Genomic DNA, 26876 nt, shown 5'->3' with positions numbered 1-26876 from the left:
AAATCTAGAAACACACCAACTCGATGGAGGCCTCTTAAAGGCCCCTCACCAGGTCACATAGAATATTTAGTTATAGACTGGAAGTTGTTACGTGTCCTCTAGGAGTATTCAATCGCAACAATTTTTCAAATTAGTTCATTAATAGCCGAGATAGAAATATTTCAAGTGCCACAAACCCATGATTTCAGGAGGCAGGCGAACGTTACCACCAACATAGACAATCTCTCACACTTGCCCCCGTCTAGCATCCGCAAGCGAAATTCCTTCCCAAAGTTCTCCCATACCGAAGCTGGAGGATCGTGTGGCGCATACGTCAGGGGGCCCCGCCTTATTTTTTTTTCTCGCTTTTTTTGCTGCGCGGCGCACTTCTGGTGACAGTTTCGTGCGCGAGCTGTTGAGTTTGTCTCGTTTCGCGCGGCGCACAATTTTGCATGCTAGAAACTGTGTGTCACATGATTCTCGAATAATACCCTATTTAGCTTTCCTTTTGTAGCAGCTAATAAACAAAAGCGCACTATTTAATTGCAAGCAAAATTAATTCACCATAGTGGCATAAGAGCCACATGTTAAACGAACACCTATGGTCACGTAACCACTAAGTGAGTCATGTAATTATCGCAATTATCATAATGCAGTTCGTATATAAAGTGCGTGACTCGATATTATATGAGTGCATGCTTACGACTCTTTTTTCTACTACTGTGTGATGTTTACATCAGCTTGTTTATGTTTCATGGTATCACAGAGATTGCAAGTGATCAACACATTGTGACAAGTCACTAAAGTGCAGCATTCACGTGTCGCTGCTACCACTTCATTTGTTTAAAACAAAAAACATGGAGTGATAATAAAATTAATATGCTTATAGCGTGCAGAGAGGCAACACTTGCACATCGCACGCGATTTGGGCATTCGCTGATCTTACCACAGGGCAAAGACGACATCACAGCAAGGCTAAATGCTTTGGTACGCCGTCACAAAATGCAGACCAGCCTTTACAACTATGCTATAGCCACGGAAGAAGCGGCCTAAAGATATTACCGCCGTACACACGCAATAAACACGCCAGGCGTAGCAGACGAATCGCAGCTCAATCCACACTATCCATGGTTCAGCCAATGTCTGCCAGGCAGTGACTGCCTGGCAGACACTGGCTCACGGCCAATAGTCTTCCTCTTGAGATAACATATGGCGGCAGCTTCCGGCTGTTAGCCATTTTCGCAAGCATCACCATGAAGCACTGCTTTTCGGCAGCTGTTGTTTTGACAAGCATGCTGTGTGTGCCTCTATCCGCGAGCGTTCTGGTCATTGGCATGTCGAATTTTGTCAGCATCTGACTGGCATTTCTGGTTCGTAAGAGGATAAAATACTCTCGTCCCACCGCAGGTGTATCACAAACCTGTGAAAAACAAGGATCTTCTCCTTGAAGCAAGAATGCAGTCATTGGCAAAGCGATGTGCGCCTTCTCAAACGCAGTCTGTTGCATTGCATGAACCATGAGCCACCCTTTGTAGCTGTAAAATCCATGGACGTTAAGCCATGCTTTCTTGCCATGGCTCTTACGTGCGTCCTGGTCATTTGTGTGAAATGGCACAAGCTTTTTCGCAGGTTCCCGACATTGAGGACTTTATCCACATGAGGAAACTTTGGTTTTCGGCCCCCGGAAGGCACGACACGTACGATTCGTAGCAAGCAGCTTGTCGTGCTGCTTCCAGCAGTAGCTCACATCAACATTGAAATGCCTTGCAGCAGCACGATTCCCACTCTTTCAGTCCTTTGTTCGGGCGACCAGAAGCACAAAGGTGTAGCAATTGACATCAAGAGGCATCACGTCACACCCAAAACACAAGACGTGATTATGCACCAAAATTGTTGTCGACGTAGGGTTGAGTTGTCACATGGCCCATGGCACATGGCAAAACGCAAAGACAGAGAGAAAAGGTGAGAACAGGATATGCTGTCACAGAAGGCTTGCATTCAGGTTTGCATTGCAGTAGTAAAAATAGGGCTAATGTACAACTCACTGGCTCACTAGCTTCTTGCTGAGCAACTAGGCGCAACTGTCTACACCAGGGGTTCTCAAGCATGTTTGTTCCGGGGAACCCTGCTAAGCTCCATGAAGCGCCACGGAACACCTCCCCCCCCCCCCGAATTAAAATGTCCAAATTAAACTAATGTCGAATTATCCAGAGTATCAAGAAAAAATAAATGAATGCTTACTACTTCAACACGCTTTATTTACTGAATACATCAGCAAATCTTGTTTCTATTTTGCACAAAAGCAGTGAGGAAGCTGAAATTCTTGTCATCTCATGACTGATTAAGGGCTAGCAGCGGCGAAGGCCTCGCAACATCCTTCGCAGCGCGGCCGCGATGCGCGTCTTATCTGCAGACACGCTTTTCACTACCGCGCGCATATCCGGTTATTTTTTCGCTAGGGAGCTGGTCGCCAACAAATCGTCCGTCCATCGCGATGTAGCCGGTGTTCTTAATCTGACATTTTTGCACTGAGTCAAAGCGCAACTACTGCTTGCCGCAACCGCTGCTGACGAAACCGCGGCCGTTATCGACACGATCATGGACAGCGGCCTTGTGGTTCAGAGGGCAGGCGGCCGACGCACTCACCAAGTCAAAACGAAACTACCATTTGCTGCAACAAGTATGGACAAATCCGCAGTCGCTATTGATGCGATCATGAATGGCGACTACGCAGTTATGAAGGCACGCAGCCGACGCGCACACAGAGTCAAAACGAAACTACTGTTTGCCGCAACCGCTGCGGACGAAACTGTGGTGGCTATCGACGCGATCACAGATGGCGGACTACGCACTTATGGAAGCACGCGGCTAGCCGCCAACGTGTTACGCGGCGATTAATGCAACAATAAGGGCTTCGAGGGCACAAATAAGCACAAAGCATTCCGGCGTTGCTGTCAGTCACGTATCTCGTACGATTGCTGCTGAGAACCCTAGCAATGCGGACTACCGCTTCGTTTTTGGACGCTAGCGCGTTTTGCTCTTTCGCGGCGCGCATTTGTGGTGCTGTACATTTATTTTTTTATTCCTCTGACGTATATCGTCAGTGCGCACGCTATCGGCACACCCTTACAAACGGGAGAAATGCGCATGTTGGTAATTACGGCCTCCGAGATTCAAGTGCGAAAGCTTAGGTGCGCTGCCCGTTTTCGGAGGGTGGGTGGCTACAAGCTGCTTGTGGATTTATTTCACAGTTCACGCACTGCGTTACGCACTGTGATGTGCTTTTGACACTCGGGCATGGGTAATGGCTGTGAATCGAGCCCACCTCTTGTCGCCGTTTTAGCCATTTAACTGGCGAGCACGGGACCACGGAAAATTTAACGTCGCTATTGGACAAAACAGAGAGCACATTGTAAAAGGGCATATCTGACCACGGCGAAGAGCCATAATGTAAAATTCTGCAACTGCAGCAATTTGAGCCAATCAGAAAGCTTGTAGCAACCCTCTGGGCCAATCAGAGTTGACAAGATGGCGAATTGACACTACGGAGGAATTCGACTGATTTTTTACTCCAGCAGGTGTTGGGCAAGTGCACTATGCCTGTCACTATGTGTCGGTGCAGCCTGCACAGGAGCAGCGGGCTTGATGACGGAGCAGCTGATGATAAAGCCGTGACGAGGAGCACTGGCGGCAAGCACGCGGTAAGAACAGGCTGAGCATTACCGCAGTCGCTCTTTCTGCCAGTTCCCGCAGTACCTGGCCAAAATGGCCCTTGTTACGGTTGACGTACGACAGCCCGTTTAAAAGGATTAACCAGAGGTCTCCCCATCGGCTTGGTTGTCGCGGGCGGACGCAGTAGTTGCTGATCCCGTTGTGTGCAGGTGCGGGGAGGAGATTAAGCCCGCCTTCTACGAAACGTTCTTCCGGACATCTGGAACGCAGTAGTCTGATCCCTTTGTGTACAGGTGCGGGGACTGGGACGCCCGAGTTGCTGATCCTTTTGTGTGCATGTGCGTGGGAGGCGAATAGGCCCGCCTTCCACGAATAACGTCTTCAGGAGCCTCGGGTTGCCGCCAGCGGAGGCAAGCCCGGGAAACGTCGCCTAGGGGAGCTGTGCACCTTCCGCGAATGACGTTCTTCGGGAACTTCGGGTTGCCACCAGCGGGGACAAGCCAGGGAAACGTCACCTAGGCGAGAGGGAGATGCTGCCGCACCCCCCAACTGGACTTGCCTGTCACGTGACTGGAGCGAAACCCCGCCTCATTGTTGAGGGCCCATTTAAGCGGCCCCGCCATGTATTTTGATTCATTCTCTTTTTGCAATCCTTCAACATGAAATAAACCGTGCAAGTTTCGCACTTAAAATCGTCTCGCCCTGCCTGGTCGCCATGATCTACCGGACGTCTGCAGTCTGCCGGCAGCGCCACGCTACCTAGAAGAGACCGGTCGAGGTTGTAGTAACCGACCCCCAACAACTGGCGGATCGTGGAAGGATGGAACCGGACATCAACGCGAGCCCCAACAACTGATTGGCAGCGATGGGATGCGCTACCCCGGAGGCCCCAACTTTGGATAACATCTAAGAGAACTTCTCCTCTTGGTCCTGGTGACAACTTCGGAAGGAAGGTGTCAGGATTCATGACTGCATATGGTGAGTGCACGGCTTTTCTTCACTGAGATATCACTAGGCTTTACGTTTTTTGGGAAAGTACAGAGCAGTGATTTTTCTTTAACCGTTGACGGAAGTTTGGAGTACGAGGTTGTTATAGAGTGAAGAGTTAGCAGCACTAAAGGCAGCCATGAACCTGAAGGCACTAAAGAAGCCGGAATTGTTAAACTTGGCCAGAGAGTTGGGCCTCCAAATTGCCGAATCGAAGAGAAAGCCGGAGATCATTGAGGCGATCGAAGCAGTCGGGGCAGACGACGATGAACTTGAGGAATGTTTAGAAAGCATTGAGCATAAGGAGGAAGAACGCAAGCGCCTAGAGGCTAAAGAAGAGCACGAGAGGGAACAGGAACGAAAACGGGAAGAGCACAGGATTCGGATAGAAGAAATTCGACAGAAATCCAGTCTCTTAGAGGGCAACAGGTACGATCTAGGCTGGGCGTATTAAAGTAGGCGAAAACTTAAAAAGTTTTCTTGCCCTTTTCGAGAAGGTGTGCGCGGAGGTGCAGCTTGACCGTGAAAATTGGTCCTTCGAACTGTACAACGTGTTTCCCTTTAACGTGTCCTGCTCTTGTCTCGCCTTTCTGATGACGAGTACCGGAATTACGATACAGCTAAGAGAGCTTTATTCCGGCAGCTCGGCATTCCGGTTGAGAGCGATCGGAAAGGTCAAGGGGATGAACAAAGAGTTCCTACTCTTGAGGTAACTGAGCGACAACCCACGGTTAAGGTCGCGTCAGGTAATGGAGAGCACGCGGAGTGCGACGTGGCAGAACCCTCAGAGGTAAAGCACGTAAAGAGCGAGGCCGTCGCCTGTCTACAAACAGGGGCGATTCCGGAAAGCGTTCCTTGCGAGGACGAGGCTGGTTCCAGTTGCCATGAGAAAATTAACGAGGCCCTGGAGACCTGCCTCGTGCCCCTGCATATGGGCGAAAGGCCGGAGGTCAAAGGTAGACCTAGATAGCGGGGCGGCCGAGCAAAGTACGGAAATGGCGATTCTAGATCCCACGGTACAGTTGGGGAGGGCCTCGCTAAGGAAATAGTTTTCAATGATAGCGCAGGTAAATTGGCCCGACAGTGCAGGGAACCGGACATTGCTATGGACTCGAGCTTCGGAGAGAGCGCATTTCAGGCGTCCACCGAAACTGAGTCAGCGGCCATCCCGGAGAGCGCTCCTTGCGGGGACGAGGCTTGTTCCAGCAACCCCAATGGGGTCAATATGGAGCTGGATACGGACCTCGTGCCTCGGCACTTGAGCGGCTCTCGGGTACGGCCGAATGTAGAGCGCGAAGACGTCGCGGAACCAGAGTCAGTGGAGATTCCAAAGAGCGTTTCTTGCGGAGACGTTCCGGAATCGTCAAACGTAGAGCAGAATGTCATGGCGGCCGAGCAGAACGGGAACCCAACGCTCGGGTGTTTCAAGTGCATAACAGAAGACCGCATGGCAGAACAAGAAAACGTTGTCAGACAGGGCCGTCAGAAAAAGAGAGCCAAGTATTCGGCGCATCGAAAACTTGAAAAAGTCGCCACACCGCAGCCCGTAAGACAATGCACCAGGCCATCGCGCCGAACGGGAAAGGGTTTTTTGGGGCGGCTTAGGAAATGGAAGCGTCACCAAAGGCTGATTGCGACAGCAAAGGGCGCGTTTCCGCGAGTAAAGGTGCGGCTGAAATGTTCAGGTTTCAAACTGGTTGAGTATGCGCGTACAAACCAGCCAGTCAAACAGGCACGAGGAGGAATGCCTCGCGAAAGCGAGAACAAAGGGAGAAGGGCTATTCTTCCCGCGTTTATGGCCTCCCCTTCGGGGATGAGAGGGCAAGCTGCGAGGACACAGAGTGGCAGGTGTCAGCAGAGGGCTGTGTATGTCTGGCGCCCTTTGTCGTCTCGGCGAAGCGCGAGGGCTTTCGGACTGCGACCCCATCGAGTGCGCATTAGGAACTAATCAATTTGTCACACCGATGAGTAACTTGTTTGTACGAAAACGTGAAGCAATTTTTTTTTTATTAGTTTTAAGAAGTCTTGCTTTTGAATTTGCAAGTTAAGTGTTATGCTGCGAATTTCTGTGTCGTACGAGCCAGTTAACACAAAGGAAAGCGTGAAGCTGGTTTCGCAAAGGTGGTGGCTCTTGACCGCGCTGATTTTGTAGTTAAGCATTGAGATTGGGGTTTGCGAAGGCAGACCTTAGTTTTGTAATTTAATGCTTACAGTATAGGGCTGGTATCAATCTGGCTGGTAGCAATGACCGAAAGAGCAACTTTGTCCCTTTGACCTTTTTCGATCGCTGTCACGGTTTCCGTGGTTCGAAAGTGCGCCTGTGTTTCTTGTCCAGTGAAGACTTGTGAATCACGTGCCACGAAGGCGAATTCACAGTTTGTAAAGGCGGAGTTAGAGGACGCGGAACACGTTACCGGGAGATGGTCCCGATTCTTTCTATTCATACCGGGTGACATAATTGACAGCGGTTGTAGAGAGTCATTTCGAGGGAGGAACAAAGGTGGCTTAGAGCAGCCTGTGTGTGAAGTGGTCGAAAGCTAGCGGCACGCAAAGATGCCTATGGCATATGAAAGAGAACTTGTGCAGTGCTAAAGTGGGCTACTCATAAGCAGCCACTAGTTGGCTGGTAGACAATTTAACTAACTGCCCGTTGTGACAACCGCGAAGTCTGTCTTAGATGGTCGCTTACTGCGACGGTGTCGCTCAGTCAAGCATAATTTTCAGTTCCCTCACAACGGGGTAGAAAAATGAACAGGCGGATGTCATCAGCTTTTGAGTTTATTGGCAGAGCTTGGCTTCGATATTCGCTATAAGAAGGGCAAACTTAAAGACAATGCCGAAGGTCTGAGTCGTTGCCCCTAGAGTGGCGAAAACCTCATGATCACTCTGGTTCAGCGTGATTTCGACGTTAGTCTCTTTTTTTTTTGTACGTTTTTTCCACGTAGTTGTAGTTGATCGTTAGCGGATTTAGTAATCCTGTCATAACGCTTTCAGGAAATGGCTGTTTTAGTGTTCAAGGGGGAGGACGCTCGAGGGAATGGGAAAGCAGTAGCAGTTTTCTTTTTTTGTAAAGCCTGGTGTGTCTTGGGGGAGAGTGGCCTTGTGCTCGTTTGTTTGGGTTGTGGGTCCGGCACTGTTCTGAGTGATTGCGTGCCCAAACAGAAACGAAAAGTTGCGAGACCTGTTTGCAAGCCTGTTTTCACCGGTCCGGACAGGGAGAGAAGGGCCTACAAGAGCGCCCCGAGAACTGATAACGACTCCAGGAATCTGCAGCTACGAACCAAGGTTCGTCACTACGAGAGAAATTCTGCGCTGAAACGCCGATCCCTCGCCCAGTGGCTGCTGGCCCTACGCGTCGGGATTTCTTCCCCCGCCGGAGATGCTGTTACGGTTGACGTACAACACCCGTTTAAAAGGATTAACCAGAGGTCCCCATCGGCTTGGTTGTCGCGGGCGGGACGCAGTAGTTGCTGATCCCGTTGTGTGCAGGTGCGGGGAGGAGATTAAGCCCGCCTTCTACGAACGTTCTTCCGGGCATCTGGAAGCAGTAGTCTGATCCCTTGTGTACAGGTGCGGGGACTGGGACGCCCGAGTTGCTGATCCTTTTGTGTGCATGTGCGTGGGAGGCGAATAGGCCGCCTTCCGAATAACGTCTTCAGGAGCCTCGGGTTGGCCAGCGGAGGCAAGCCCGGGAAACGTCGCCTAGGGGAGCTGTCCACCTTCCGCGAATGACGTTCTTCGGGAACTTCGGGTTGCCACCAGCGGGGACAAGCCAGGGAAACGTCACTAGGCGAGAGGGAGATGCTGCCGCACCCCCCCAATGGACTTGCCTGTCACCTGATGGAGCGAAACCCCGCCTCATTGTTAGAGGGCCCATTTAAGCGGCCGCCGGTATTTTGATTCATTCTCTTCTTTGCAATCCTTCAACATGAAATAAACCGTGCAAGTTTCGCACTTAAAATCGTCTCGCCCTGCCTGGTCGCCATGATCTACCGGACGTCTGCAGTCTGCCGGCAGCGCCACGCTACTAGAAGAGATGCCGGTCGAGGTTGTAGTAACGGCGCCCCAAAACTGGCGGATCGGAAGGATGGAACCGGACATCAACGCGAGCCCCAACACTCTGCAGCCAGGGTGCTGAACGACAAGTTTCGGGTTTGGTTCAGGTTCAGTTAAGATCCTGCTCCTTAGCAAGAAATATGATGGTGCAAACTGGTTTGAACTGGTTCACGGTTTCACGAAGGCTTGGAATTAAGGAGACTGACAAGTTTTAGAAACAATGTTTTTCAGCCTCACCCGAACAATTTGAGCAACAGGTAGTTTATTTCTGTTTATTCATGACGGGGCCGATGTATCTGTGATGTCTGAATATTATACAAGAAATTGGTACACCATGACCTGAGGCACGCAGACATGCTGCGATTTGTTTTTGAAGGCCACAGTGCCCAATGCATTGAAAAACATTTAATTCCATTAGTTGCACCTGCGTGCACTGCACGTTGAGGTTGAGGGACCAGTGAGGGATGTTCTGATCAGCTCGAAATTCAGTGTCGCGAGTCCGGGCAGGGCAACATTTCAGCTCACCTGCCGTGGTGGAATAACTGCCACCTCTACGAGGGAATGTCACCCCTATGAGCCCTGCCATGTCCTGAGCTGTCCCGGGAAACAAAGCAAGTCACGAAGGGAGGAGGCCATTGATGTAAGAAATCGACAAGAAAAAAGAACTGCGCCGAACACTCAGCCATTGGGACCTCCAGGGCACACCATGGAGGTCCCAAAACTACAGCATACCATTCGATCGTGGAACTGCACAGGACCAAAGCTGGCAATGCAATTGCGGGACTGCGCAAAACCAAAGTTGGGAGTGTGATTATTATTATTAGGGGGAAAACAAAATTCCAATTTTCAAGAGCAAGGTTGGGGGTGTTATTACGCGAGCGTATTCAATGCATGAGTATATACAGTACTCAAATACTGCCCATAAATGGTTTTCAAGTCTAATACTGATATTTAATGATATTATATTCAATTAACATTCAAAAACATCAAACAATCGCACACATGCATATAGAAAAAAAAAACATCGAAATTGGCAGGGCTCTCACATTGACTGTTGAGGTTTAGTGCTTGGCATGACCTTTCTGCTGCATCTGTTCACAAAGCTGCTGCACTTCTCTCGATGTCTCTCAATGAGCTCAGAGGAGGGGCTCCGGGAGGTGTCAAGCCACCCTCCCCTTGCTGAGGGTCTGACTCAAACAACTGCAGCATCAGAGATAGTGTGGATGCGTCCAGGTCCATAGTAAGACGGTCCTGGCTCAGGACAAAGAACAATGTAGCTGTGCACAGTGACAGGCTCTGTAAAGAGAATGCGGATAGGGCATGAAAGCGCACAAGATGGTTAATCTTATTGAAAGCTAGGAGCAACTTCTATGGCAATGAAAGAAAGGTTACCAGGCAGTGCTTTGCCCATGTAAGATTGCTAATTAGTCTGGATCAGCTTACACAGCTTAATATATTGACTTCTTAGCCTACAGCCATCTCTGTAGAAAAGTTAAACCTAGCAAAAAGCCACGCTACTTTTGCTTGTTTTATACAGTAACAAACTAAAGAAAACATTGAATGACAAAAAATGGATTTCCTTTTGTTTTTGGTCGCTTTAGGGAAAAAAAATTCTTCATTCGAACAGCTTACTTCTTATGATGTGCTGTTTACATGGCGACACATCTGTACTAAGCTTGCCGATGTTAAAAATTGCAATGTAGTACCCAAAAACCTCCCACATTCTGGTCAACTTGTGGTCATTGCTAGTTGAGAGGAAGCAAGAGCCTTCTGTGCCATTCATCTGTCTTAGTGAACTCGTTACATGAGATGAAGGCGAATTCAGGATGAGCAAGCACGTTCCTCAGGTGTTGTACTGTGTACGCATGCTATTTCATATGTAAAGCGGTGCGAGCATGGATGCTAGCACGCGGCTGACGCTCTAGCGAGTCAAAATGAAACTACTGTATGCAGCAATCGCTGGGAGGAAACTGCGGGCCGATATCGATGTCAGCATGGATGGTGACTACGCAATTAGTAAGCCGCAGCCAACGTGGTGTTGTGCGCAGCGGTAAAATGCAAGAATAAAGGCTTTAAAGGCACAAAATAAGCACAAAGCATTAAGGCGTTGCTGTCAGTCACATACAATTTCCCTGATGACTATGGCGGATGCGGGTTGTTTGGTGGACGTGAGTGTTGTTTTTCTTTCGCGTCGCCATTTGCGGCGCTCGCTTGCGAGCTCCGAAAGTTGTCTAAATTAACTGATTGCGGTCAATCGTTCGAATTAACGGAGTTTGATTGCACGAATAATGCAGACGTGGCGGACCAGAGGCGAGTCTGACTTATCTGCGGGTCGAAACAAGAACTTCTCACTTCTCAAAATAACTGTAATAGGAAACTGTAGGTCTATAATAAAAGTAAATCTGCGATCGAAAAGGCCAACCTTCCATAGCAAAAAATCAAGTCAGAGCAGACAGAGCACAGTACTGCTGCAATTAGGGCGAGTAGTGTGGAAAACAGCAAACACTTTGACCCAGTAAAATTTGTGCAAATCAGTCCAAACCTAACGTAAAATAACTGCTCAACGAATGTGCTCCTGCCCTGTGGCTCCATACATCCAACATGTTTTTCGAACTGTTATCACTGTAGCAACTAGTCCACTTTATGTTGAAAACCTGCTTTAACTCCTTTTCTCATCCAAAAATTATTAATAACGAGTTTACTGTGACCTTCCCTGATAAGCATACAAAAGGAAAAAGAGTAAACACAAACTCACTGGATCAGAAGGGGCATCAGTTAAGGCACTGAAGAATTTGCACAAATTCCATGAGCTCGTAGGTGCATCCGAAATGCTGGAACCATGCACTTAGACGCCAGGCCAACAACACTGCAAATACAGCATATACAAAACTGAAGAAACAGACCTGAAAGCATAGCCAGTTTGCCAAGTAATTGCACTACAATGGCAGATGTGTAGGAACTTGAAATCCGTGGCAAACTGCTACAAAACCTGCATGCAATTGTCACTAAGTGCGTTCATACCTCGCGGAGTCTACAACTGCTTGAAAAAAAAAAAACTCTTTTAACTATAATCTATAACTAGAAACAACGCATCTGCTTTACCTCAGGCATCTAGCTCCTATGGGATTGCCAGGCTGCACTCCATCCAGTAGGTAATCAATGTCATCATTGAATTCTTGGGTTTCTCCCGATTCATGGCATTGATAGGCCTTTTTCACATTGCGGACCACTGTGTACAGCTGCAGAAAGAAAAAAAAAACAAGACATGACACTGTTGAGAAACATATGTGTCTGGTTGTATGCATGAGACATACAGCTAAACCTCGATGTACAAACATATTAAATCCTCAACATAAAAAATTGTCTAACTTTTCATTACTTAATGTCCGTAGAATGCCACATATTTTAGACTCAATACCTTATTTATTTGATTATAAGGCGGTCACGATTACAAAGAGAGGGTGAAGTTGGAGGACCAGAGAACAGATTATCTATGCACACTAATAACATTAAACCTTGATATAATGAAGTTGGTAAAGGCAATTTGCTTCATTATATTGAAAGTCGACTCTTATGCAAATAAATACAGGCACTGACGGATTTTTTTAAATGGAAGGGGCCACAAAATTTTGGTAATTATGGGGCAATTCAAAAAAGCAAATTTGAATGAGAAAAGCATTCATTTATGTAAATTGAGAGTTGGCGACGAAGATACAGTGTTGACGATATCTTCACATCGGCAGTCAGTCGTTCTTGGTAGCGCGTCATTCGATTTAGCCGCTGCTTGTAATTCAACCATTTGACCATCTACACCTGAGGAAGTTTACATTTTTGTCTCCATATTCCTTTACGGCGGCAGTAAAATTTCGCTATATTGAAATTGTGTATAAACAACACTTCGGTAAACATACTGAGGTTCAAAATACATGATGTTCTTGGACAAGAAGTTATAAAAAGTTAAAAGGGTCCTGAACCACCACTCAGGTTTGCTAAAAAAACATACAGTAAAACCTCGATAATTCGAAAGTCGCCGGACCGCGAAAATTCTTCGAATTAAGCGGATTTTCAAATTAACCGAAATGAATAAAAAAAGAAAACACGCAAGAACTTGCAGCAAAAAGAAATCACCTTTATTTTCCATGTCCGAGAAAAATACTCAATGTAATCACCGATGAGGGATTACTTGGCGCGCTGGTTTGCCGCCCTGTGGCATTCTCTCCAGCTGGCTCAAAAAACGTAGCATACAAATATCACCCGCATGCACTCAACAAGTTGCGGACGATGTTCACGGAATCGATAACTGCCGCGAAAGCGGGCGTGGTGGTGCTTCACTCCAAAAATTTGGACTTGCTGGATATTCCGGACTTCAAAAATGCACCGTCAGGGTTCCCATTGAGTTCATGCATTTTCGCATCCATTTTCGGACGAATTGAGACCCCAAAGTTCGATTTTGCGGACTAAATCGCTCTTTCCGAGCCGCGCTACCCAATCTTGGAGGCAGCCATGTTGGATTTTGCACTGGCTTGGATTCCAGTGGCTCGCTGTGTAGCCTCCAAGATTGGAACGCGCGCTATCATAGAGAGCTAGCGCAATCCTCCAGTCTCGGAGGCCATGCCCGCTCTTCCTTAGCTGACAAAACGCTCCAGAGTACTGCTCTTTTCTTTTTCTTAGTAATGCGCTCAGCACTATCGTTGTAACCAGTTATTGTGGGATGTTTTTTTACGCTTCAAGCGGATTTTCGCCGTCGGCGTCGCCGCCTGAGGTTCCATAGAATGTCCAAGGGCGATAAAATCATCGCCGCGCGCCGCCGTATGTGCGAGTGAACAGCGCGGGGGATGCGCGCTTTCATGGAGAGCGAACGCACGGCGGAGCGTAAACGCGACTTCCTCCCTCGTGCGAAAGGCCGTGGGGGTATGGGAGGGAGGGAGGGGGGGGGGGCGACTTCTACTCTTCTACTTAGCGCGGGAGGTTTCTCGCGCGCACCGTATCTTGAAAGCGATCTCCAGATGGCTCTGACCTTTTGTATGCTCTGTGCTCTCCGCCGCCAGACTGACGCTCAGTTTCCGTTAAAGCGATAGACGCACGAACCTTCGCTCGCTGCGGCGGCCACGCTCATTCGTGCGCGCTCACACCACGCTTGTTAATTCAGTGAGTCTTTTTTTTCTCTCTCAAGTTTCGGTTCCTATTTTGAACATGGCGTGTACACTGAGCAGGTGCTCGGAGACCATGTCTCAGTGATCGGCGCTACTTCCTGTACCTTCGCGAGAGCTAAGCGGTGCGAAGCTCGTTCCTTGGATCTCCATGGCGAACTCCGTAGGCGGATATCGCCAACGCGGTGACGTTCGTGTCGACTGTACACGGAGACGACGTCATTGCTGCGCAAATCCAAGCAAGTCGATCCCCTCCAAGCGTAGTATGAGGCAGGGCATTATTAGAGATTTTTTTTTAAGCCGCACTACAACTTTTTTTTTTTTTCGGCCGAACGAGTTTTCAGGACTATTTTTTAGTCCCACGAGCTCGGAAAATTGTTTGGCGACTGTACGGAGCGCCCTAACCTAACCGCCGCACGTTGCTACTAGCCGGAAACTTCGAATTATCCGAATAGAGCCGCGCGGCCATTCAAATTATCCGGTAGAATTTGCATTGAGAATGACGGGACCGCTCAAATTCTTCGAATTAACCGAATTTTCGAATTAACCGAGTTCGAATTATCGAGGTTTTACTGTAGTAATATGAAACTCTATGGCGCAAAGGGAAGCAACGATGGAGGCCCAGTCCAGCCAACGAAACTGCCCACGCCGGCCAACGCTCGCTTCAACGGCAGAAAACGAAACTTAGGGGAGTGGGGCTAAGCTGGCAGCGGGCGCGCACAGAGACAGTCGAAGGTCAGGGAGTTACAAGGGAGCGCGAGGGGAGCCACAGAAGCTGCGGGGTTGCCGAGGCCAAATCCGCATCGCTGCTGCTTCCTCCCTCACGTCTACGGTCCCCGCGCGCCCGTCGGCTTGTTGGCGTGCGCGGGGACTGTTGAAGGAGAGGAAGGAGGCAGCAGCGATGCGGATTGTCGGCGCCGCCCGCTCCCTAAAGTTTCGTTTTTGCCGTTATCGGGAAGCGAGCGTTGGCCGCGTTGGGCAGTTCGTGGCCCTAGCTCGCTATGTGCTTGCCCACCGCGATTTCACTACTCGCACCGTTCGTACATCAGGCTATGCTGCAAATACGTCAAAAATAAGTCCTTTTAATTCGAACAAGTTTCCGGCCCCTTCGAGGTCGAATTATCGAGATTCGACTGTACATACTAATTTTTGTCAACGAAGTTCCGCCACAACGAAATTTTTTGCGTGTCCCGTGAATTTCGTTGTAGCGGGACTCGACTGTAGCTACATACATGCTCAAATTAGTTTGAAAGCATGCTGTACAAATTACTATAACCATGAAGTTCATTTATTTTACTTAGCATAATTCCATACTCTAAATTTCTTTTACCAAAATGAAATTGCAAGAACTCTCACCTGACGAGCCTTGCGAGGGCACTTCACAGATGTTACAGCATCTTTCCAAGGCTGTGATGGTTGATGTACTTCTCTCGTTAAAGCACTGTCACTGAATGTATCTTCATCAAATTCCTCAGCAAGCTTGTTTCGATCTTGCACAGCCTGAAAATGATATGAACATCTCATTCGCCCCACATCAAGAAACAACTGAATTGTAAAATAAAATTTATGCAATTTATTAAAATAATTTATATTTACAAGATTGTCTGATTACTGTGTTGCACAAAATACAGTCAATAAATTTAACTGAAATACGTTCAATTCTATGCAGTACTAAAGTCAATGTATGTCAGCCAATACTTGCCACATCAATTTTTTTTTATTTCTTTAAAAAATATAAAGTTTTCTTTACCAGTTATAGCAATGCTTCCTAAATTCTTCTATGCTGAACTGACGAACATTTTCAACATTTTTGTTTCAAATAGTTCAACATGTCTAAAAATTTCAGTTTTAATATGTTATTATTGAAATATCATTTGACTGATAACATGGCGAGTTGCCTAAACTACAAACCACTGCAACAAAAGAATGAGCGTCGTGCACAAGAACAGCATTTTTAAGACATCGTAAAGACAGTTTCTCAAAAAGAAGAGGGGGGGGGGGGGGCAGAGTTTGAATATGAATACCGACTACAGTGGAATCTCGATGATACGAATCTCACGGGGTCACGAAAATATTCGTATTAGCCGAAATTTGTATCATCGAAACACAATTAAAACTAGCTAAATTAAGGGGGACGGGGATCAGATCGCGAAAATCGCGAGAAAAATCGATTTTTGAAAACCACGCGTTTGGGTATCTGCAACGCCTAATCTACGCTGCATCAAAGTGGTTTGGCTGAAAACGCACTGAAAGTGCCCGAAAAAAGTTTAATTCGTCAGTGCGCAGGGCGAGAAAACAGCAACAATCGGACAAATCACCGCAGTTCACGGAGCCATATCTCGTATTTCCCGCCACCGAGCGCCCGCCATCTTGGTATCGTTCGAAAACTCAAAGTTTCGCCGTGCACTTCTCAATTCGTCCGTTGTCGCCAACTTTAAACAAACGCACTAACACCAAAGAAGCGCGGGTCTGTGATAAGTAGTCACACGGGCCCTCTAATAAAAGCGGGCCTCCAATTGGCTGCCATGCTGAAAGGCAAACTCTCCATTGGTTGCTGCTGTGGCAGGGAGGCAAGATGGCAACCGCAATTGTCTGCTTCGTAAACCACGCCAGTGTTCCCTTGACCACGAATTCGGATTACTGAGAACTCCCAGGTTAGTGATGGATCATCGCTCGTTGGCGATCAAACTTTGGACGAAGCACGCCTTCGGAATACAGAAGCGCTCCTACGGCAAGAAAAATACGGCGTAGCGGGAGAGAAGCGGAGGAGCACCCGACTGAACGAGCGCAACGCAACCTTGCACTGTGGATTACGTGCCGCGCAACCCACAATCGCCCTGTGCCATCGGCACCGATAACGCAGCCGACGGAAAACGCGCCAACGGAGGCTCCCGCGCCTCAGCATACGGCCGCACGAATCAGCTGAGATCGTATCTCGGTAGACATAGCTCGCTGCGACTAGGCAAAATGGCGCAAAAAAGAACGCGGCCGAAGCACGGCAGCCACTCCGCCCGATGGCACGCGGAAAAGGAGGAAAAGCACAAAAGCAACAAAAGCGCCCGCTTCGAACTCTTTGCGCCCATTCGCGGCCTCCGCGCTGTCCGGCGTCGCGTCCGCGCCTCCGCACCAAAAGAGAAAGGGAGAAAGCGCGTGACTGCGCGCTGTTCTCTTTCGCGGCCGTCGGTGGGGCGGCATTTATTCGTATCAACACACACGGGTCGAAAATCGATTCGTAACAACCATTTTCTAGCACGTTGCAAAGTAATGAGGCTCAGCCGGGACCGCAGAAAATTCGTATCATCCGGAAATTCGTATTAGTCGTGATCGTATCATCGAGGTTCCACTGTATTGGCTTGACAGTAAGCTACAACCTGCTTTCAATGATTGTGGCTAGTGAAAAGCTAAGTTCAAACACGAAGTATGTTGTAGCACAAAGAAACCGCAGTCCTTTAGGGCAGGGGTTCTCAAGCATGTTCGTTCCAGGGAACCCTGCTAAGCTCCATGAAGCGCCAAGGAACCCCCCCCCCCCGATTTAGCCGAATTAAAATGTCGTAATTCACCAAATGTCGAATTATCAAGGTATCAAGAAAGCAATAAATGAATTCCTACTACTTAAACATGTTTTATTTACTGAATGAATCAGCAAATCTTGTTTCTATTTTGCACAAGAGCAGTGCAGCACCCGCCGCGGTGGATCAGTTAGCAAAGGCGTTTCGATCGTGGCTGAGCACGAGGTCACGGGATCGAATCCCGGCCGCGGCGGCGGCATTTTGATGGAGGCGAAATGCAAAAACGTACACGGTGCCAAAACCGTGTACGTGCTTGCGTTGTAGTGCACGTTGTAGAACCGCAGGCGGTCAAAATTAATCTGGAGCCCTCCACTACGGCGTGCCTCACAGTCAGAACTGGTTTTGGCATGTAAAACCCTAGAAAGAAGAAGAGCAGTGTGGAAGCTGAAGTTCTCGTCATCTCATGACTTATTTGAGCTAGCAGCGGCGAAGGCCTCGCGACATCCTTCGCAGCGCGGCCGCGGCGCGCGTCTTCATCTGAGACACGCTTTTCACTACCGCGTGCACATCTGTTTTTTTTTCCGATAGTAAGCTGGGCGCCAACAAATTGCCCGCCCATCGCCATGTAGCCGGTGCTCTTCATCTTCGAGAGCTTTGCACTGAGTCAAAGCAAAACTACTGGTTGCCGCAACCGCTGCAGACAAAACCGCGGCCGTTATCGACGCGATCATGGACGGCGACTTTGCAGTTCAGAAGGCCGGCGGCTGACGCATGCACCAAGTCAAAATGAAACTACCGTTTGCTGCAACAAGTGCACACGAAACCGCGGTCGCTATCGAAGCGATCATAGAGGCGACTACGCAGTTGTGAAAGGCACGCAGCCGACGCGCGCACCGAGTCAAAACGAAACTACTATTTGCTGCAACGGCTGCTGCGGACGAAACTGTGTGGTTATCGACGCGATCTCGAATACGGACTTATGAAGGCACACGGCTAGCCGCAAACGCGGTGTTACGCGCGGCGATTAACGCAATAATAAAGGCTGTGCGGGCACATATAGGCACGACGAGTTGCGGCGTTGCTGTCAGTCAAGTACGATTGCCGCTGAGGACCATACCGATGAGGACTGTGTCGCTTCGTTTTTGGACGCTAGCGCCGTTTTAACTCTTTTGCGGTGCGCATTTTTGGTGCTGCGCATTAATTTTTTTATTCCTCCGAAGTATACGTCAGTGCGTACGCTATCGGCACCTACCTTATCTACAAATTGGAGAACTGCGCACAGTGGTAAGTTACGGCCTCCGAGATTCAAGTGCGAAAGCTTAGGTGCGCTGCCCATGGCTGCCCGTTTTCGGAGATGGGTGGCTACAAGCTGCTTGCGGATTTATTGCGCGGTTCGCGCGTGTTGTGGTTACGCACTGTGATCTGCGTTTTGAGACTCGGGCATAGGTAACTGAGGTTCTGTGGATCAAGCGCACTTCGTATTCGCCGTTTTAGCCACTCGGCGAGCGCGGACCACGGAAAATTTATCAGTGGCTCGCGGAACCCGAGCAGGGGCCTGCGGAACCCCGGGTTCTGCGGAACCCACTTTGAGAACCCATGCTTTAGGGTGTAGTAATCAAGGACAAGTGTTCTGCTATACCTGGCCATAAATTTGGGCAGGCAGTTCAGTTGTTGCTGCCTCAAATTGCATAAAATGATCTCACGACCATGTATGGTTTTAACTTTGCTCTTGTTCTGCATCTAGGGAAAGTGCCTCTTCCAAAAGCTTCAATGTAAAAAATGGAAATTATCAAAGTTTTCAAAAACGACTGGTGTGTGCTGCGGTCAGCTTGACTGAAGCACTGGCTGTAGTGCCTATGTCACACAACAGCAACTGGTATACAACCAACCTTTGTCCACCCACAGCTGAACATCTACTGCAATGATGGAACAGCTACTTGATCTTTTGGCACCGGTCTTGGCACCGGCAGAAAACTGATTTGGCACAGTGGAAAGCACTTTTGCCGCGTGTTCACGTCATCTATACTGCAGATATGGTCTACTTGCTAAATTTTAATAGAATGGCTTCCCTGTGCATATGTCGTGGTATAAAGTCACTTCTACCTTTTTGATTTGCAAAAGGCACTGCGCATTTCACGCACTTCAAGCAAGCGAAACAAAATAAATAATACAGATCATAGAATTAAGACATGTCAACATGCCAAGACCTAGGACATGCATGATTAAATGGAAGTTAGAGTGAAGACGTCCACAGGTTTCTTTACTGCTAACGTGCACAACATCTCCTGCACAACTGTGCAGTAGAACATGTGAATCCTGTTTAAGTTGTAGTCGCAGAATCTGCTCTTATGATTATGCAGGCTAATGAGCAAATTATGTGTCAGTGGTTGAATAAGCGTATTATGAGATATTTCTAAACCATCACTGACTGTCAACAACTATGCCAAAATGACATCCGACCAGACATTATCCAAAGCTTCCTTTTGATCCGACATCTTTCTTGAGCTCCATACCATGCTGGTATGACGAATAACAAACTTCAGCACAAAAAGCACAAGCAAAAAGAGATCATTGCAAACTCCACTTCAGAGAAATGCAACAAAAGCACAAAACAGTGTATGGAGGACTGACGGCATTAGCTATGTCCATGGCTATGGCTGCTCCGTCAACTTCCAGAATGATAATGCAGTGTGCTGTAATTTTACCAGCAAGGCAAAATCAACGGAATGAGGCTTTCGTTCTTATGCTTCCTTTGGTACAGACTCGGCTCAATTTTCCGCTATAATGCCATTTTGGAGCAGGACGGTGCAAAAGATCCCTCTTGACACATTTGGTGCAATTGGTGCAGCTGTTTCATCACTGCTACTGGAACCGTCATTGCAATTAACATTAAATGCCATGAACAATATTTTGTTCCGGCTGTGCAATGCCTGAAAACTCTAAATACTGTTGCATGCCCATGTGTTCACCAAGCACGCTATGAGCTATTAGGGTCTGCTACCAATAGCCTTTCTGTGATGCGATATAGTAGGTAACGACAATTAGAGACACTGAGGGGTTTGATTTTTGTTAATTATGGCCATATAAAGCCAACAGGCAATGAAGCCAAGGAAACCATAAGGGTAATTAGCTGTGGTTTTAAACTGAAATGCAGAAAGTAATGAGGAGCATGTAAAATAAAGTGGACAAAGAATCGCCAGCAGTAGCTGAATCCACAACCTCCTCATTATGGGTGTGTTGCACTACCAATTGTGCGACGGGCAATGACCAGCAATACGTCCACTACCTAGAGTATTTATGTGTACTAGAGCCCTGGGAGGGTTAGCCAGCGAGGTATTTATGTGTGCTAGATCTAACTCTGGGACTGTTAGCTAGTTCCCAGGGCTAGATCCCAGGGCTAGATCTAGTAGATAAACCTAGCATAGTAAATGGATTGATGGCTGTTGCCATAGAAAAATCGGTATTGCAACGCACGCATAATGCAGGGATTGTGGGTTCCGCTCCCACCGGTGACAAGCTATCTTTTCGTCCGCTTTCATTTTCCCTTTGCTCATTATTTTCTACAATATAGCAGACAGCAACATGGTTTAAACTTTTAAAGGCATCGTTCAATTTTTTGCTTTGCAAGTTGGGAAGATAAATCTGCAGCAACCTTTTGCAAGACGAAACCCAAAGTTTGCGTACTGTACAGTGATTACAATAGCTGCAGCACCTGGTACAGTTAAACCTGGATATAACGAATTGACAAACTTCCGAAAAACTTCGTTATAAAGAGGATTTCGTTATATGCAGGTTCGGCACGAAAATTCTAAAAAGAAACGCTTACCGTATTTACTCGATTCTAACGCGCCCTCAATTGTAACACGTACCCGTTTTCCGTTTTCGTCGAAGCACTCATTCTTGGAATGTCACATCAGGTACCGGCTGCGTGGACGCGTGTCGTTTCGCACAAGCGCGAGGCATCGGAAACGAAGAGTGAGCGTCACGATGGCGTCGTAGCGTCGTATAGTGTTACAGTAGAACCCCGCTGTTACGTTCCCGGGGGCTCCGTTTTCCCAGCTGTTACGTCGTTTTCGGCCGGTCCCGGCACAGCTCCCATACAGCCCAATGCATTGGTAGCCCCTCTGTTGCGTCGCAACTGTGGGACCATTCCCGCATCATACGTTGCGAACTGCCACTCCGCGCCGGCCCGAGCGCCATTGTGACTTTTCAGGTCTCTTGGCTTGGTGGCTTGACGATGGCATTGGCCGCCCAAAGTGCCGGGGGCGACAACTATGACGTATTTTCGGTTTCCGCCAGCAAAAGTATGGCCCTTGAGATCCGTATTTGCTATATAAAGATGGTGTCCATGACGCGTTGTGGCCCTAAAATTGGTTTTGGCTCATAGATATTCCGTATATAAGGTACGGCCACGCTAGCGGAAAAAACGCGCGCGTCATGCAGTGAGCGGCAAGTTGCCGCGCGTTAGTGCGTTGCCGCGAGGCCACCGTGGCACGCGCGTCTCGCCGCGCGGCAGCGCGATAAGATCTCCCGCGCTCTCCGAACCGGCGAGCAACACCGCGCGCGCGTTGTTTCATGCTAGAGACGACGATCGTCGATTGAAAACCCGGCGCGGCCCGGCGGCGTTCCGGTTGTGATGGCTCCGTGACGTCCCCTCGTCGCTCTTGATTGGTTCTTCATCTCGCGGCACGCGGCATTTGCCGCAGAACCCATTTCGCGCGACGCCGCAAGACCCCCGATTCCTGTCGCTCTTGCCGCGCGCGGCATGACGCGTTGCCGCGCGTTTTTGCTGGTGTTTTTGCCGCTAGCGTGGCCGTACCCTAAAGTCCAAGGACGATTACGCAGTCGCCGCGCGCCGTATGTTGTATGTGCGAGTGAAAACGTGCGAGGGGAGCCGACGACCGCGTCTAAATCTCGCGCGCGCACGAAAAGCAGGGAGGAAGCGCGCCTTCCGTTGCGCTCGAGGCACCCGCGAGGAGCGAGGGGGTAGGGATAGCGGGGCGGCGTGGTACTGTACCTGCATCAACTGCGTACTGCGCAGCGGCGCGCGAGCGGGCTTATCTTGAAAGCGATCTGCGTTGGGGCAGAATCTAGCAGTGTAGGTGCGTTGGTGGCTCGTAGCTTTCTGCGTGCTGTGTGTTCTCGGCGCTCTGTTTGCGTTGAAGCGATAGGCAACAGCACGAAGGTCACTTCGCTCGCTTCTCCAGCGGCGCTTCCACACGCCCAGCGTTTGACAGCGCGTGTCCGCGCTCATCGTGTGTTATGTGTCACAGCGTGTCGGCAACATCAGCTGGAAAAGGAGAGAGTGCCGGCTTGCCGGGCTAGGCCAGCTGCAGCAAGCGGCAGGATCAGATTGAATGAAGAGCGGGGGAAGGTCACGCCCGCCGGCGGCAAGATCGCGGGTCGAGGGATGCGGGCTGCCTCGCACACACGCACGCACACGTGCGCTCGCTTCGCATTCCATCGCGGCTGAGAAGGTGCTTCCGGTTGCTGCTCACGCAAACATGACAAAATTTGGGGCGAATCTCTAGGTTGTCGGAGGGGGAAATTCGTTATATCGAGGGGGTCTCCCGCTGCCACTTCGTTACGTAGAGGTCTCAAATACATGTGCTTCTATGGAGTAACGGCGGGAATAGAAAAACTTCGTTATATCAGGAATTCGTTATATGGAGGTTCGTTATAAGCAGGTTTAAACTGTATTTTCACCCTGGTTGTGAAGTTGGCACCATATCATTAAGCAAGCTGAAACAGGTTTGACACTTACCATTAGTAAACACATCTCTTATTCTAAAGTCAGTGCAGTGGTGGCTACATTTAGATGTGTTCAGTGTCGTATCTGTCCCGTGACAGCTTCAGGCCTCGAATGTCATGAAGGATGCTCCTCTAGATCCTTAATTACAGCATGTGGCAAAAATTACACATTGAATCCATTTAATTCAATGAAAGGCAAAATGCCACAGACAGGATTCCTTACCTCTGTCAATTCAAGGTCTTCCTCAGCATGGAGTCTGCCAGTGTCGCAGTTTGTAGACCGCTTTTGGCTACACAGAAAATATGTGTTTTTTGAGAAACCTCAATGGTATACACCATAAGCAAATAAAATTGAAATTTAACTACTTCTACATTAAAACCACTAAGTGTCAGTAAGTGTTTTGCAACTCATGACTGATTTCATGTCAGAAAAATTAGAAGGTTGCCCTTCACAACTCCTTTACATAGATAGAAGAATTCCTTCCCAGCTCCTTTACGTACATACAAGAATCCAATCTACACAATCGAAGTGCTAATGCCATTCCAAGAGAACACACAACATCATTGCTATGGCCCTAGGAATTTTATGTCTACAGCTAACACTCATAACAGAAAAAAAAATAATAATAATGTAATGAAATAAAATATTGTAAAAAAATGATTCTTTAGTGGCTCTTGACATTGTACGGAGGCTCAATTACAGATACACACATCACAAAAGAAAGGTAACAAAGTGGGACGAGTAGGTACCACTATTTTCTATAACATTTTCATAAAATATATTAGAGGTACAACGTGTAGCTGCATAAAAAAGGTTAGCACCTTTCTCCAAAGTGCCTGTCCCTTTGTTCATACTGTTTCTTGTGTTGTGTGTGTGCGTGCTGCGAGTGCACACGCGTGATTGCGCTTGCTTACAATGCACCGATTAAGCCTTTAGAAAGTCCTTTTAATTTTATTCCAGTTGTTCACATTCACGACAGAAATGGCACAGATATAAAGATAGTATGCAGATACGCACCATGTAATTTGGTGTAAAATTAAATCTGACACTTTTATCTCGCAAAATATTACATTTGTTACATGGAAGGTGTCACAGATTTGATCCTATTACCACCAATGAACGACAAGACATTTTGGCACCAGTGGACACAGCACATGCCTTGCGCTCGTGACCAGAAATAGTAGTCATATACTGGAGCACAACAGTGTACAAAAATAGTCATTTGACAAAAAGTGCATGTGCAGGTAGCTTGTATCTGAATTTACCTAGATCAAAAACAACTGCACAGCAAACACAGAGTGAGAATGCTATCACTGCACTACTTGCATAGCATAGCATCATTTGCCTGCTACTATGAAAACAGAGTATACCTCACGCTCAATTCTGTTGCTCAGTATGCTCATAACTCTATTTAATTACTTACACTGGATCAATGAGAAGTTAAGCTGCTCATATTTTTCCAAGTATAAAAAATTACTGTGACAGTGGCACCAACCACTCTGTAGCTGGCCCCCAACTTAGGAAATTCTTCACAATGCCTGCAAGGCTTGATAACTTGTTCTGGCTACTAAAGGCAAGATTTAGATATAATAGTATGTCAGTGTAAACAACCCCATCCCCTTTCTGCTTTCTTTCACTTCTACACCTAGTAACACTGGGGAAAACAGACCAAAAAAGAAAAAGAAAAGGGCTATGCGGTGCTTGTCTGCATCCTTTTTCTTGTCGTTTGTACCATTCCATGCAGTGAATGTATAACTGGGCAATTTTAGTGGGTTCCATTTGGCTCACCAGCCAAAGGCAAAACTATGATCGCGTTAGTGTCATGATCACCAGCAAAGCACGATGCCTTTAGACGGCATCGTCGACTTCACATGATACGTGCTTGCTACTGAGCATGACAGCTAGTCGCTCCCCACTTCACTTTGTCTAGTTTTTGCACTGAACAAGATGTACGAGATCTGTCCCAAAAGTTGACGCAGTGAGTCAGCAAAATTGTGGGAGAGGGTGAACTGGCTCTGCTCTCTCTCTCCACTCGATAGAAACCAGTTAACTGCTAGTAGAGTCGATCGTACTGCTGTATGACAAGGCAGAATTAAATGCATGTGCTTTTTTGTACAACCCATTTTTAGTCTTAGTCCAAATGGAGATTGACGAACAGACGGAACAAAGGATCAAGATCAAATTTCTTGCAAAATTGGGCAAGAATGGTACAGAAACGGAAATAACGCCATAAAGAATGGAAAGAATGCCCTAAAGGAAAGAACTGTGTGAAAGGGGGTCCAGCATTTTCGGAAAGGCCATGAAACACCTAAGGACAATGCAAGATCAGGACGCCCCTCCACCTCATGCAAAGGTTGAAACATCAATCATGTGCATTCTCTTGTGCTCAGTGACCGCCAATGACTGTTGGAATGATATCAGAAGCACTTGGGTTTGAGAAAGTCATCCGTGCACCGTATTTTGACTGAAAATTTGGATATCAAGAAGGTTTGTGCCAAGATGGTGCCACAACTGCTGACTCTGAGCAAAAGCTGGGACGAAAAGAATGTTGCATTGATAGGTTTGGGTGCAGTTCCACTCTGGCCCGTCTGATCAGTAGCGTGACCCTCGGCCCATTCCATCCCCGACGCAACATACCTCTGATCCAGATTGGTTTCAGGGAATGTGCTCCCCAGTGGGTGACCCTCATTTTACGGGGCACAAGAACTTAGGCCTTTTCCCTTGGTGGCCACTTTGGCTCCCATTTCCGACAATGCTCGACGCAAGTTTTTAACTGCTCTCAGCTGTCTACGTCTTTTGGACTAAGAAGAGTTTGGACTAAGGAAAGTTACGTAAACGTCTGTGCAACAACACTCGCGGATGCAACCATCGAAAGGCTTCAGACAACAGCGTTGAATTCTTGCAAAGGGTCGACACCAGCAACAAAACTCAGATTTATGAATACGACCTTGAGCTGAAGTCAAAGAGCAAGGAAAAGGAGATGATTCTACCTTGTTCATAGCATTCTGTGTTTCAAATGCATCACTCGGATTCTCAGTGATGAAATGTTGCATAGCCAGCTACCATACCTATATTCTGATGCAAGGGGCAAACCTAAAAATTTAGATGGAAGTACTTAAGAAAAAAAAAAAACTTTGTAGAAAATTGTCTGTGCATGGGCCATACCCCATTTTCCTCATTCCTAAATGTGCACCTTGTCATTTGCAAACATGATGTTTGGTGTGATGTATAGAGCCATATCGCATGGTATATCGAGCTTCTCTTCAGTTATCACATGGTATATCGAGCTTCTCTTCAGTTTGTTTGTTCACGGCGGCCGCATTTCGATAGGGGCGAAATGCAAAAACACCCGTGTACTTAGATTTAGGTGCACATTAAAGAACCCCAGGTAGTCGAAATTTCCGGAGTCCCCCACAAGATGAGCAAAGGCCATAAATGCGTGGAAGAAGAAAGCAGAAATAAAAGTAATGATCGCGTTTTCTGACTGCCATGGAATTGTGCACCCCGAATTTTTACCTGTCAATGTAGCTTTCTATGTGAAGGTCCTGAAATGTCCGAGATTGTGGGGGCCGTGTGTGACCAAATTTGTCAAAAGAGGGACGCTGGACTCGGCACCACAACGCTCCTCTCCACTCTGAATTGATATCGCGCAAATTTTGCCAGGCAAAATTCACGCACGCAAATTCCATCACTGTGCTCGAACACCGTCACTACTCACTAGATTTAGCACCCTGTAACTTTGTTTCCCAAATGCAAATTGATATTCCGAGG

General features: G+C 47.9%; 1 pseudogene; it reads right to left on the bottom strand.

Moving 5' to 3' along the window:
* The window catches only part of LOC119435452 (uncharacterized), a 94591-nt pseudogene that overhangs the window by 55604 nt on the left and 12111 nt on the right, over window positions 1-26876 (bottom strand).

The sequence above is a fragment of the Dermacentor silvarum genome, unplaced genomic scaffold (genome assembly GCF_013339745.2).
Source record: "Dermacentor silvarum isolate Dsil-2018 unplaced genomic scaffold, BIME_Dsil_1.4 Seq717, whole genome shotgun sequence".
Lineage (NCBI taxonomy): Eukaryota > Metazoa > Arthropoda > Arachnida > Ixodida > Ixodidae > Dermacentor > Dermacentor silvarum.
This window is presented reverse-complemented; position numbering and strand designations above follow the sequence as displayed.